A 13,782-nucleotide genomic window follows, 5' to 3' on the forward strand; every position below is an offset into this window, starting at 1 on the left:
GATTCATAGCTGAAAGTATCTGTGGCCGGCCAGCCTGCCTGCCTTCTTTTCCTCCTCCCTCCCGTCTTCCTTCCTTCATCTAGCTTTGGCTTCAAGATAATGTTAACTTTGTAAAATGAATTTAGAACAAATTCCTAAATTTCTTTAGATGCTTCAGAAAAACTGATTTGCAAAGGAGTTATTTGTTTCTTGGAGCTCACCTTTCAAAGTCATCTAAACTTAGAGCTATTTTTATTTTAATTACAGTAATCCTTTGATAACCTTTTAAAATTCTTCCATGAATATTGACATGTGTTCAGTTTTTCTATGTTTTACTTGAATTAATTTGATTTATATCTTCCCAAAATAATAAATTTCATTTGGATTTTCAAATTTATTGGCATAGTGTTATATGTATATGCACTTAAATCTTAATTATAAACTTTTCATTTTTTTCTTCTTTAAAAATGTCAGTGATGTGTCTCTGGTTTCTCCTCCTTACTTCTTTCTTCTTTTCATCCTTGACATCAAGTGCTGGGATTTTATATACATTCCATTGCTTTTCTCTTTTTTTTTTTTTTTTTTTTTTTTTTGAGACAGAGTCTCTGTCACCCAGACTGGAGTGCAGTGGTGCGATCTCAGCTCACTGCAAGCTCCGCCTCCGAGGTTCACGCCATTCTCCTACCTCAGCCTCCTGAGTAGCTGGGACTACAGGCGTCCGCCACCACGCCCGGCTAATTTTTTGTATTTTTAGTAGAGACGGGGTTTCACCATGTTAGCCAGAATGGTCTCGATCTCCTGACCTCGTGATCCGCCCGCCTCGGCCTCCGTGCTTTTCTCTTTAATGCATTCATGTCTGCCTGTTCCCTCTGCTTTCCTCTGCACTCCCCCGCCCCATGAGAGTTGAATGTTGAATGTTTACTTTATGTCTACTTAATTGGTTTCTGAGTGCAGCTTTGGCTGAATCTCATAATACAAAATATAGTGTGATAATTTTGGTTATTTTTAAACCTACTTGTAAATGACCACTATTATTATTTCTCACCACTCTGGAATTCTGTTTTTGGTTTCTTTTTTGGTACATTGCTTATTTAGGAAAGAGTTTCAAAATGGTAAGAAACTGATTTTTTTTTTTCTTTTTATCTTTTTAAACTTAGGTAATTGGAGATTTTTTTCCCCTCACTTTATTGCTGTGGAGTCAGACGTTACAACTTTATAATTTTACTATTTTGCATATATGGAGGGTTTTACTTTGGGCATGAGATGTAGCTAGCTTTAATTGAGATTTTTGTTCCAAGTGCTATACTAAACAATTTACACGCATTACTCATTTAATTCTCACAGCAACCCTATGAGGCGTAGTACTGTTGTTATTGTTACTAAGATTTGATAGTTAGAGAAACAGAACTTGTCCCATTAACCAGGCTGTGGTGAGGTCTAAACAACAGCCTGCCCCCAGAGGCTGCAATCTTTACTTCTCATTTCTATGAATATTTGATGGGTATTTTTTAAAGGCTAGTAACATCTATACTCATTCCCAAGTTCAAATATACATGTTCAACCAACATGATTGATTACATTCAAAACCTTTGTTATTGACAAAAGCATTTGAAACTCACATTACAGTGCTAGGAGTTTCTGCTTATTTCTAAGCATGAGGGGCTTAGAATATATATATTCATGGATTATACCCTTATTGACATAAAATTACCCCATTTTATTTGTTTTTCTTTTTTTTTTTTTAATAGAGATGGGCTCTCACTCTGTTGCCCAGGCTGTCCTTGAACAAGTTTTCCTTTTTTTGCCATACATTTTGCTTTGCATAAATGTTAATCTCCTATTTTATTTCACTTACTCTTGATACATTTTTGTATTTTATTGATTTTTTTTCTTTTTTGGATGCCATTTTGTCTTAGGTTTATCGTTTATCTTTTGTAACAGCATATATTTTGATTTTTAAGCCAAACTGATGGTCTAAAGTTTAATAGACTCTTAGCCATTTTTTTTTTAAATTTTATTCATTTACTTTTTTTTGAGACGGAGTCTTACTCTGTCACCCAGGCTAGAGTACAGTGGTGTGATCTCTGCTTACTGCAGCCTCCGCCTCCCAGGTTCAAGCGATTCTCCTGCTTCAGCCTCCCAAGTAGCTGGGACTACAGGCACCCGTCATCACACCGGGCAAATTTTTGTATTTTTAGTAGAGACGGGGTTTCACCATATTGGCCAGGCTGGTCTTGAACTCCTGACCTCAGGTGATCCTCCTGCCTCGGCCTCCCAAAGTGCTGGGATTGTAGGCGTGAGCCACTGTGCCTAGCCGAAAAGTTAGTCTTTTTAACCACAGGCCAAAACAGAGCAATTCAGTGCATCTGAAAAGAGTGGTGCCCTAAAATGTCACCCTCCACAGAACTTAAGCTTTTCTCCTGTCCACTTGGGACAATCAGAACTGCTCAGTGGTCACACAGACTCCATTATCTGGCCCAGGTTTTGTGGGGAGAACTGCAAGAGTAGGGTAGGAAAGAAAACCAACTGCCTGAATAACCCCTAAGAAGGATGCTCTAAAGGAGTCACCACTTTGAGACAGGCAGAGCAGATAAAAATAAAAGCACATCTCTTCATGGAACAATGGAAGTAAAAACTAAACCCTCAGACAGCTTGGAAACCAGAGCTCACGTATCCAAGAGGACAATGGTGGGCACCAGGAGGCAGAGGGAGTTACTGGAGTTACTCTAGCAGGACCAAGTGTGCCACTTGTCCCAGGGGAGTAGCAAGAGGGAAGAAATGGAATGTGCAGTGTTCACATTGTCTGATGAGGAGCGTGAGCCTCCATCCAGAAAAGGCAGCTTGTCCCCTGGCATCAGGAGGAATGAAAGTTTAAAGGACAATAATAATTTAGTCTCTCTGAAATGACTCTAGCCTTAAATGGTGAGTGGGACCTGGCAGCTGAAGTGGAGCCCTTGGAGGGCATGACAAGAGAGTTCAGATGGCTTCATCCAGGGCTGTTATTTTCTCAACTTTCAATAGCTCTTGACTCTTGAAAAGTTTTCAGCTAAAATGTAGTGTCTATAAAACTGGAGGCAATAAAGGGCAAATGGTGCTCTTTGAATGAAAAAACATTTTTATTCCATCAAACGATGGCTTGCTGAAAGCTTCAAGGGGAAACCTAATGTTTTTCCCCTTCTGTTGGAGAATACTCACGTATTCTGGGCAGCATTTTCTGTGGCCAGTGCCGAAGCGTGGAGTGTTTGGTGAGCGAGGAGTGTGCTTTTGGATTCTCCGCTTGGCCTGAGTGTGTGTGTGTGTTTTTTGCCTCTGGAACCCTTGGCTTTTCAATGGAATTAGAGGACTTCAAAGGGAGTACAGTAAATATGATAGGCTTGAGTTTCCTGTGTCACAGGGAGGAGAAACATTTTGTTTTAGAACATGCTTCCGACTCCTATGCATTGCAGAATGCAAAAGCCTGCGGTATTCAAGAAAGCTATTTTAAACAAAGAATTTCAAAGTGAGACAAACCTAAGGTGATTAATGGAGCTTATTCAAATCTCCTGCCGACCAGATTTTTAAGAAGCTTGATTTCACAGAGGTCCTGCAGAGGTTTTTTAATGTCTTAGGATGTGGTTCTGTTTAGTTTTGAAAGACCTCTATAGAAATAAACTCTGTAGCTATTAGGACTAATCAGAAATTAGTGGATTTGGTGGAATATTACGCCATTATCACTGTTTGGAGGATTATTAAGGGCATGCTTTAGTTAAATGAACATTATACAACAGCTAGTGAACTTTTTTCCATTTTCCTTTTTTTGGCTTCCATTTCCAGTTTACATTCTATCCAGTAGCCTGCCTAGACTTTCTATAGACTCCATAGCAACACATCTTGAAAATGTGAAGCTGAGCGTCTTGTTTGGGATGGGCCCTCGTGGAAGTGCCCTGAGGTTGAGAGATGCATCCCCAGCCCAGTTTGGGGTTGGGCTGAGGAGGGCCTGTTTCCAGTGGCCCCTTCTGCCTTGTGGTGGATCCAGACTCCAGCTTGGGCTAGATCTTATTTTCAGCCTGGTCATGTTGGGCCTTATTCCCAGTGGCTTAGCCTTGACTCTCTCTCTGTTAGGCTTCATAGTCATGGTAGACTTTGAGGAACACAGCGTGGGCTGGGCCACTTCATGTATGATGACCACTGGGGGTCAGATTGTGGTAGAGAGGGGGAATGGGAAATCAAAATCTGGAGGAGGCAGAGGTTTTTTTTTGTTTTGTATTTTGTTTTTTAATCTCTGTGCTATATGGTCCATACCAGAGTTCCAGGTCTAATTCAAGTTCTCTAGGGGAGTCTAATTATGGCTCCATATTAGAGAACTGTTTCACTAATAACACCTCTCACTTTTCTGTGTGTTTCTTAAAATGAGGTCTAAGAGCAACCTGTATAAGCCTTGCCTTGAGGGGCCTTTTCGAATTCAGATTCCCAGGTATCACCCAGACCTACTTATTCAGAATGGGATGGGAGAAGCAGACAGAGCTTCATAAGCTCCATGAATGAGTCTTATGCTCACTAAACTGTAAGAGCTTTGTGATAATCAGAAGTCTGTGGCCTTAAAGCAACTGCCCTTACCACAGAAGCAAATCAGAGTCCTGAATGAGGAGCATGTGCCCAGCCTGCGGTTGGCTCTAGCCTGGCTGGAGCCCCAACTTCACAGCAGAGGCATATATGGACATTCTGTGTCCATTCTGTGTCCATGGGCAGCTGCATCAGGCTGCCAGAATGGTCACTGAAACAACAGACCTTCCTGCCCTTTTCTTTCCCTTGAAATGGGAATGGCGTAAACATTTTCTGTGGATGAGGGCAAGGAAACAGAAGGCATTCACCGCCTCTATTGCATCACCAGCTGTGTCCAGAGCCTTAATCCCAGCATCCTGAGGTGCTAACACCCTCCCCCTGCCACCAAATATCTGTATATGAATGGGGAGACGGGCTAGCAAGCGACAGAATCTATTTTAATATATTCCTTTGATTTTTAAAACTTCTGGCCCTGCTGGCTAATTTAATGCCCCCACAGGCTCTCTTGGCTCATCTCACCTGACTGATGGGTGCACATGGAGACTCACAGACTTTCAGGTGCTGTGTTGGCTGGAGAAAGACAGGTCCAAGTGGCTGCAGGGCTCCCTGGGCTGCTCCATCTTTCCGAACACATGCGGAGGCAGGTGCCTTGACCTGGCTCAGAGGCAGGGGCCTCGCCACTCTCCTCCCAAAGTTAGGGGAGCCAGTCATCGCACCTGCGGACATTTCTCCCCCTCCCCATTTCACTCACCCATCTCATGGTTGAGAAAACTGCCTGTGTTTCTCCAGCTGTAGAATTTGCTTGGATTTTTAACATTTTTCCTTATGTAGTGTAGCAGAGAGATCACTCTGTGACTGAAGAAGGTGGAAAAAACTGCAGGGTGTAAACCTAAAGAAAGCAGAAGGAAGGAAATAAGGAAGGTAAAAGAAAAAATTAATGAACTAAAAATCCAGTGGAGAGTACTATATAAAGCTTCATCTTTAAAAAATATAAATCTCTAAAAATGCTGATTAACAAAAATAGAGAAGAAACATTAATATTAGGTGTAAAAAAGCAGATATAACTAAGATCATAAGAAAATTAGAAGTATACTTTTATGCAAATAAATTTGAAACTTACATGAAATTGATAATTTTCTAGGGCAATTTAAGTTACCAAAATCTCTTAAGAAATAAAAAAATATGAATAAGTGCAAACCATCAAAAGAAATTTTCAGCAATAAAAGATTTGCCTTCTCAAAATTTCGCAAAGCTCAAATGGGTTTGCATAAAACCCAGACTATTTTAGAGAATAGAGAAGGAGGAAAGCTACCCTATTTCCTTCAGTAGTACCTAGCTATGAAACCAGAAAAAGAAAGTATAAGAACAGCAAATTGTTCAATTTATGGTTATAGACTCAGAAAATCCTAAACCAAATACTAGCAAATCGAATAGAGCTATAAATATATATCCATATATATATACAGCTATATATCGAATACAGCTATATATATATCCATATATATATCCATATCCAAGAACAGTTTATTTTAGGAATGCAAAAATGATTGAATATCAGAAAATAATGTAATATATCTTCTCAGTGAATTAAAGAAGTATAGCTGTAGGTCATATTAATGGATGCAGGAGGGAAAACAGTGAAACTCAGCACTTGTGAGGGAGTTTCCTTCACCTGATGAAAGGCATCTGTAAAACATCTATGGCAAACACAAAGCTTAATGATAAAAATCTGCTTGTGTTCAATTTAAAGATAGGATCAAGGCAAGGTTGTTTTTTACCACTTTTAAAAATTGTATATTGTGTTGCAGGCCATAATCACTGCCATCTTAAGAATCACAAGATGTGTAAGGAATGGAAAGACAGGGACAGAATGTAGATGTATTGATTCATGGAAAATCTAAGAGAACCTGCAAACTGACTATCAGAACAAATAAGAGAGCGCAGTGAGGTGTTGAATACAGAGTCCACATACAAAAACCGGTATCAGGAATGGCCAATTCAAAAATGTAATAGGAAAAGAGACTCCTTTCACTGTAGCAAGCAGAACTGTTAGATACGGAGGAATAAATGCAACCAAAGATGTGCAAGACTTTCATGGAGAAAATTATAAAACATAACTGAAGGATATTTTAAAATATCCAATATTGTAGAAATATTAATTTTCTTCAAATTAACTCATAAATTCAGTGCAATGTCATGCAGGGTTTTTTCATGGAACTTGAGCTGATTCTTAAATTCATCAGCAAAAGCAAATGGTCACAAATATCCACTGGTGTCTTGAAGAACATCGCCTAGTAGGGGCCCTGAAGAGTTACTGCTGAGCCACATTCATTCAGGCAGCATGGTACGGGTGCAGGGTTACACACATAGATGACCAGAACAGAAACGGATGTAGACATAAATAAGTATTTGGCATGACAGCAGTGGCATTACTAATCAGTGATGAAATAATGAACTATTAAATCATGCTGGGACAATGGATTATCTACACAGAAAAAAAGGAGATTATACATCTCTTTCATCTATATATGAAGGATAGCATGGAACTTGTCTACATCCTTTTCTGTTCTGGTCATCTGTGTGTGTAACCCCGCACCTATACCACGCTGCTTTAATCACTGTGGCGCTGCAGTAACGCTTCATGGTTCCTCAGGCATGTTGCCCTACTGTGTGTTGTTCTTCAAGACTCCAGTGGATATTTGTGACCATTTGCTTTTCCTGATGAATTTAAGAATAAGCTCTTCAAGTTCCATGAAAAAACCCTGCATGACACTTCACTGAATTTATGGATTAGTTTGAAGAAAACTAATATTTCTATAATACTGGGCACTTCTAAATGTCCTTCACTTATGTTTTGTAATTTTCTCCATGATATACATGGATATACATAATCCTTCAATATTCATGAAAGATATATAACCTGTTAAAAGTATTCGTAAAAGTTTAAACATTTGAAAGAAAATTTACAACAACAATATATTAATGACCTTCAGTTAAGAAAGCTTTTCCTAAACATTGTTACCCCAGGGTCACAGTTTGAAAACTCAAAATTCAAAAGTAGGTTTGACAAAAAGCATCATAAACAAAATTAAAGCATCTGCCACAGGGATTTTTGCAGTGCATCTGGTTGACAAAGGATAATGTCCAGAGCATATAAATTCCTACAGCCAAATAGTAGGTAAAACCTAATCAAAAAATGGACAAAGAACATGAATAGACAGTTAACAGCAGAAACCATCCAGTCAGCTTCTAAGCATATAAGATGATACATGGCCTCTCTAGTAATCAGGTACATGAGAGTTAAAATGATGACTACTTCATACCAATCTGGTTGGCAAAATTTTAAGACATGGTGACACCTAGGGATGGTGAGAATACAGAGCAGTATGATCTCATGCAGGTCTGGGCAGGAGTGACACTAGGTCCAGCCACTTGAGATTAAGATGGCTATGTCAAGTTGAAGAGGTTCATAATGTATGACAAGTAGTCCTACTTGTGGGTAAATAATGCAGAGAAACTTTCTCTGCTGTGTAAAAAGACAGTGTCCACTGCAGCGTTGTTTCTAATGGAGAGAATTGATAATCAGCAGAAAAGGGATGACATGTGGTGTGTTCCTCCCTACAGTGGAAAGCAGTGTAGCAGTGAGAGTGAATGAAATAGAGCTGTGTGTGTCTGAACAGATGCACCTCCCAAAAAGTGAAAACAGCAAGTCACAGCACAGTGCCATCCCTGCAAGCTTCGAATAGATGCAGACAAATGCTCAGTATAATTTATGAATACGTACATGGGTAGTTTGTTTAAAATACACATAGTAACAATGAAGCACCAAATTCAAGATAGTGATTGCCCCTGGGGAAGATGAGGATTGAGGTAAGGGCTGTCATTATTACCTGTCATCCTGTCATGTGTCATTTTATTTAAAATTTTTTTAATCAAAGGCCAGTATTGCAAGATATTAAGACTTGGCAAGCAGAGTGGTACATGGATGCTTCTATAATATCTCTAAATTTTATGCATGAAATATTTTACGCACTTAAACACACAGTGATGTCAGTTGCTGCCAAGAGGCCACAGGAGGCTCATTGCCTTGGTGAATTTGTTGCAGTCTAAGACTTGCCCCTCAGCTTTGCAAACCCAGAAACTTTTTTTTTTCTTAGTTTTTTGCCTGCAGATCAAAACTAGATTTGTATCTCAGGGGCAGACTCAAACTCAATTTACAAATTGAATGTATCCAGACTGCCAATATGATAATTTGTAAATACATAGCACAGTAATCAGGACCTTGGAAATACCGCGACCTTGCATGGTCCTCGTGTTGTTTGTCCTGGAGTTTTTCCACGGGAACCTGAGCCACAGCCCAAATGCCTGCTCATAGACACGCAGTTAGACGTAGCTGCTGTGGAGGCCAGCATTTCGGAGCCCCATTGCCAGCAGATTGGCTCCTACACAGGACTCCAGTCCTGATCAGAACACACAACTCCCTTAGAGGGACTCCACTGGAAGTGCCTGCCTGCTTCAGGGAGGAACTGAGCATGCCCCTTAGCCCTGGATACCCAGAAAGTGCCTGCGGAGGCTTGGCATTGTTTATAACTTTCCTTTTTTATTTTTGAAAGTATCTATTCCCCATCTCTTCCGTGATAGAATCCTGTCTTTGTATAGGCATAAACTAATGCTAACTTAATAATCAGTTAAGTTGTGTAGTAGTTTCCTTACAAAATCTGAATTACAAGGGCAATTCAGGGAGATGGTGCATATTCATCTAGGAATTTTTCTTTCCCATGACCCTCTGTTTGGTCTTCGTGGCTATCTCATAAGAAGGGTGATCTTACTGTTGGCTACATCCCCTCTCTGGGCCTTGTAGAGGTTCTTGAACTCTCCTTAAAGAGAGTTTATTTAAATATGTTTCTCCATCTTCTCCCACCTTTCCATCTACTGAGCCCTTCTTGCAGGCCTGGGAACCCTTGCCCCTTTAACTGACAGTGTATTCTCTACTTGGAGCCGCTGCTATGTGTGGACTTGGAAGATGTCTCAGAGCCTGTCTCATCGGCTGCCTCTCCAAGTTGCTAGAGAAAGCTCCACTCTGACCTCCCACTCACCATTGACACACAGCTGCCAAATGCAGATTATAACCCTGTATTCATTAAAGTGACCTTGACAGTTTTCAGAGTCCTTTTTCACACGTTTTTATTTGGTGTTCCCAATAATCGGCAAGATTGTAAGGGCCATTTTCACAGATGAGGAGTGATGTTAGTTGTCACACATTACACAGTAACCAAGGTTACCAAGGGCCCTTTGCAAAAACACTAGGTCACCGGGGTGAGGGTGGGGCATGGCCTGCCCGGGATAGAGAAGGAAACCTATTTCTTTATTCCTCCCCACACCGTGAAACAGCCTTCTGTGTTATTCGACAGAAGCTGGAGCTTCCAAGTCCAAAGAGCTTGTGTTTGGTTATTTCATCAATGTCTTGATCAAGCCCAGGTATAACGTCTGCCCTAAAGACAGAGTCATTCTTCCACTCTGAGAGACTGTCTATACAATGTGGTTGTTTAGATTCACCAGTTTTTTCCATTTCCAGCTAACCAAGAGTTCAGGTACTGAAAGCCATCTAATCTCAGAGAAATTTAAAGCTAAATAAAGGATTCTTAAAACAGATCTTTACATGTCCAGTTTTTAAAGCCTCCATTTTACTGAACAGGAAGTTTCCAGAGCCTCGGACACTCAAGTGAACTTGAGCCCACAAAGTCAGCCCGAAACCCTGCCCACTCTTCTCAGAGTCACTGCTTCTAGCCTGCGTCGTCTGGTAGAGCAAACCTTACTGCACACTGTTCCTGCCGCTGACTTCAAATAAACTACAGTTTCTACTCAATTCCCAAAGAAAGCTCAAGTATGAAAGTGCCCCTGGCAGCCAGCTCCCCTGTTGAGTTACTATATTGGGTGTTCTTTCACTAGCTCTGGAGTAGTGAAGACTGGTTGGCAGGGATATGGCTCTTCAAATACAAAATTTATTCTTTTTCTTTTTAAAGACATTTTTCAAGCCGACCCCACCTTCTTGGCTCAATGTGAGGACTTATTATCTAAATTCACACTCACTCTAACTCTGGGATGTAAAATACTTCTTAGTTTTTACTTTTTATCTCTCTTTGCCTTAAAAATGGGATCCCTCTTAAGTTTCCTGAATGCCAGTTCCTAGCAAAAATGGATGCCTTATGAATATGTAGATGAATTTTAATAAAATGATATGAATGCAGCAGCTCTGCGTGTTCTGAAAAACGTTTCCAGAGCCCCGTGAGACTTCCAAATGCTCCTGGAAGATGAGGCTTCCTGCAGAGAAAAGGAAAACGAGAGAATAGGGTATGATTGGATCGGTTCCGTTTACTATGATTTAGCATGAAAAAATGCTGCCTTATGTCTCTTTTTAAATTCTCCTATAGCTGCATAAGCCCATGTTCAGTAAGTCATTCAACCTAGGTCTGCTCAGCTCAGCAATTCCCGCTGTGTTAAGTGGGACCTAATTGCAGAGGATATCTGCCTCCTAACGCGGAGGCCTTATTTCATTAGCATTACAGATTGAGTTCTTGGGAAGGACATTCTTTGATAATTTGTTTACAGTTGAAGTCTTACAGATTCTCACTTCCTTAATCTAACAATCTGCTAATTCTTAAAATTTGAAAAAAGAAAGAAAAACCAACCTATCAGTCTACTTGTCAGGAAAGACTTAACTGTCAGGAGCTCTAATGAGGTACGATATTAATTCCTGACTGCATTTTCCCCCCAGACAACAGTGAACAGTTTCCCCCAAAAAACTAGTATATTATGCAATTTCTCATGATTAATTAAAACAATAACTATAACAAAAGAAGCCCATTTTGTGATTCTGACCTAATTGCTTTTTAATTGCACTGCTTTTCATGTTTATTTTCACAATTCGCTTCTCTGAAGTAGTCACGAGGGAAAACGAGTGTCTGTTGAACACTTTCTCTGAAGGTACGGCCATTCCTGTGGAATTGCTGGTCATTGGCAGCTGCTAGACCATCCACTTCAGTTCTTAACTCCTTAAATGTTTTTAGCGATGGCTGAGTTCCAAATATATATATTTTTAATCTGTCTCCTTTGTCCACTGATTTCCCATCTGAGATATTATCTCTAATTTTGGGGGCAGATAATTCATGGCTCTGATAAACAATATTAAGAGCTACAGTGGGCTTATATTAGGGCAAGGCACAGTGGCTCACGCCTGTAATCCCAACACTTTGGGAGGCCGAGGCAGACAGATCACGAGGTCAGAAGTTCGAGACCAGCCTGGCCAACATGGCAAAACCCCGTCTCTACTAAAAATACAAAAATTAGCCAGGCATGGTGATGGGCGCCTGTAGTCCCAGCTACTCAGGAGGCTGAGGTAGGAGAATCGCTTGAACCCAGGAGGCGGAGGTTGCAGTGATCTGAAATTGTGCCTCTGCACTCCAGCCTGGGTGAAAAGAGCAAGACTCCATCTCAAAAAAAAAAAAAAAAAAAACATACAGAATAATTTTTTTTTAATATGTTGGTCCCCTGGAAAGCAGAAGAGTTAAGGGAATGTTTCACTCCCTATCTGAAGGTTTGAATCTTTATGTCCACTGAAATAAACTAACAATAGATTAATAAATTTGTTATTAATGTGCAAATGTGCACAGGAGCCACACAAAATATGAGACTCAAAGAAGGGCCAGATGGTTGAAGCTTAAATACTCTCTGCATAGGGGAGAGGCAAGTGAGGGATGTGGGCAATTTTAGAAGAGTAAATGATGTTTAGGGGAGATGATTAGGATGGAAATGCAGGCAATAGCCTGGAACAAATTTCCTCCAGGGTCTCGGGGAGGTGGTCACAAGTTATGGGAAGGTGAGGGGCAGAACTCTATTGTGAACAGAGGTTATTTTATCATGCAGATAAATCAGGTGACAGCCTTTAGAAGAATAATTGAAAGAATAAGTGAAAAGTCTCTCCAAGAGTAGGGTCTTGGTGTGGGCTTTTAGTTTCTTCTGCTATATGAGTTAATCTCTGGTTAATGTAGATTCCAGAGAGGGGGTCCAAGACAATTGCACATCTTCTGGATGAACTTCCCTCAGTCAGATGAGAGAACTTGAGACAAAGTCCCTCCCTGTGCTTCTGAAGGGAAGTTGGAGGGGTTGGGGAGGAGAAGGTCAGAGAGAGACCTTGGTTCTAAGGCTTATTTCTGAGGTCTGTGAATCTCCTTTGTTCAAAGCACTCAGCATGCCAAAGCAATATAATTTGGGGTATCATTTTCTGAGCCCCAACAAAGATTTTCTGCTGCTTCAATTCCGGTGGCAGTATGTTTAACTGCTAGAGTTGCAGGAACATTGTGCAGATAATAAATGCTAGCAGGAGGAAACCTTGGCATGGGACAGACAAACAGGCCCCTCTTGCCACCTCACAGGCAAGACTGTTCATCCTCAAGACCACGGGGCATCAACATCACCATTTAAGAACTGTTTTTCTGAAACCAAAGCCTATTTTCCAAGCTGGTATCAGTAGTATTACCAATTTAGTAACTCTGAATGCAGTCAAACCAGAAATTGTTTCCAGAAGTTCTCGCGGGCTGTCAGTCCTGCCCAGGTGTGTTGTTGTTCTCAGGATTCCCTGGGAACATTGCTCTTTACTAGGATGCTCTTCAAGTCTGTAGACCCTGCTTTGAAGGGTTCCTCCTGATGGGTTCTGCTGAGCCCGGTAAACCTTTACTGCTTATTTCTAGTGTATGATACTTTAGCATCTTCCACCTGTAGCTATCAGCTGTTTTTTAAAATAGCTATTCTGGCTGAGCACAGTGGCTCATGCCGGTAATCCTAGCACTTTAGAAAGCTGAGGTGGGAGGATTGCTTGAAGCCAGGATTTTGAGACCAGCCTGGGCAACAGAGTGAGACCCCCATCTCTACAAAAAATCAAAAAAATAGCTGGATGTGGTGGCAATCCCAGCTACTTGGGAGGCTGAGGTAGGAGCATCACTTGAGCCCAGGAGTTCAAGGCTGCAGGGAGCTATGAACATGCCACTGCACTCTGGGATGGGTGACAGAGTTGGACCCTGTCTCAAAAAAAAAAAAAGCTACTTACTGTTCTTCTGGTCTTGTGTCTGTCTGTAGAGCTCAAATTTGAGAGGTGCCATGTTGAAATCTGCCCCTGCTTTGTAGGTCTGGCCTCCGAATCAGCTTCTGTGCAGAGGTGATCCCAGGGTTCTTCCCTACTGCTGGAAGAGGAGAGCTCAGGCAGGC

At 40.9% G+C, this 13,782-nt stretch overlaps 1 protein-coding gene across 2 annotated transcripts in view; it reads left to right on the forward strand.

Annotated features, from left to right (window-relative positions):
• Positions 1 to 13,782, forward strand: part of GALNT2 (polypeptide N-acetylgalactosaminyltransferase 2) — a 216,174-nt gene that overhangs the window by 155,967 nt on the left and 46,425 nt on the right. The gene's annotated exons all lie outside the window — the stretch shown is intronic.

Source organism: Symphalangus syndactylus, chromosome 19 (assembly GCF_028878055.3).
Source record: "Symphalangus syndactylus isolate Jambi chromosome 19, NHGRI_mSymSyn1-v2.1_pri, whole genome shotgun sequence".
NCBI lineage: Eukaryota > Metazoa > Chordata > Mammalia > Primates > Hylobatidae > Symphalangus > Symphalangus syndactylus.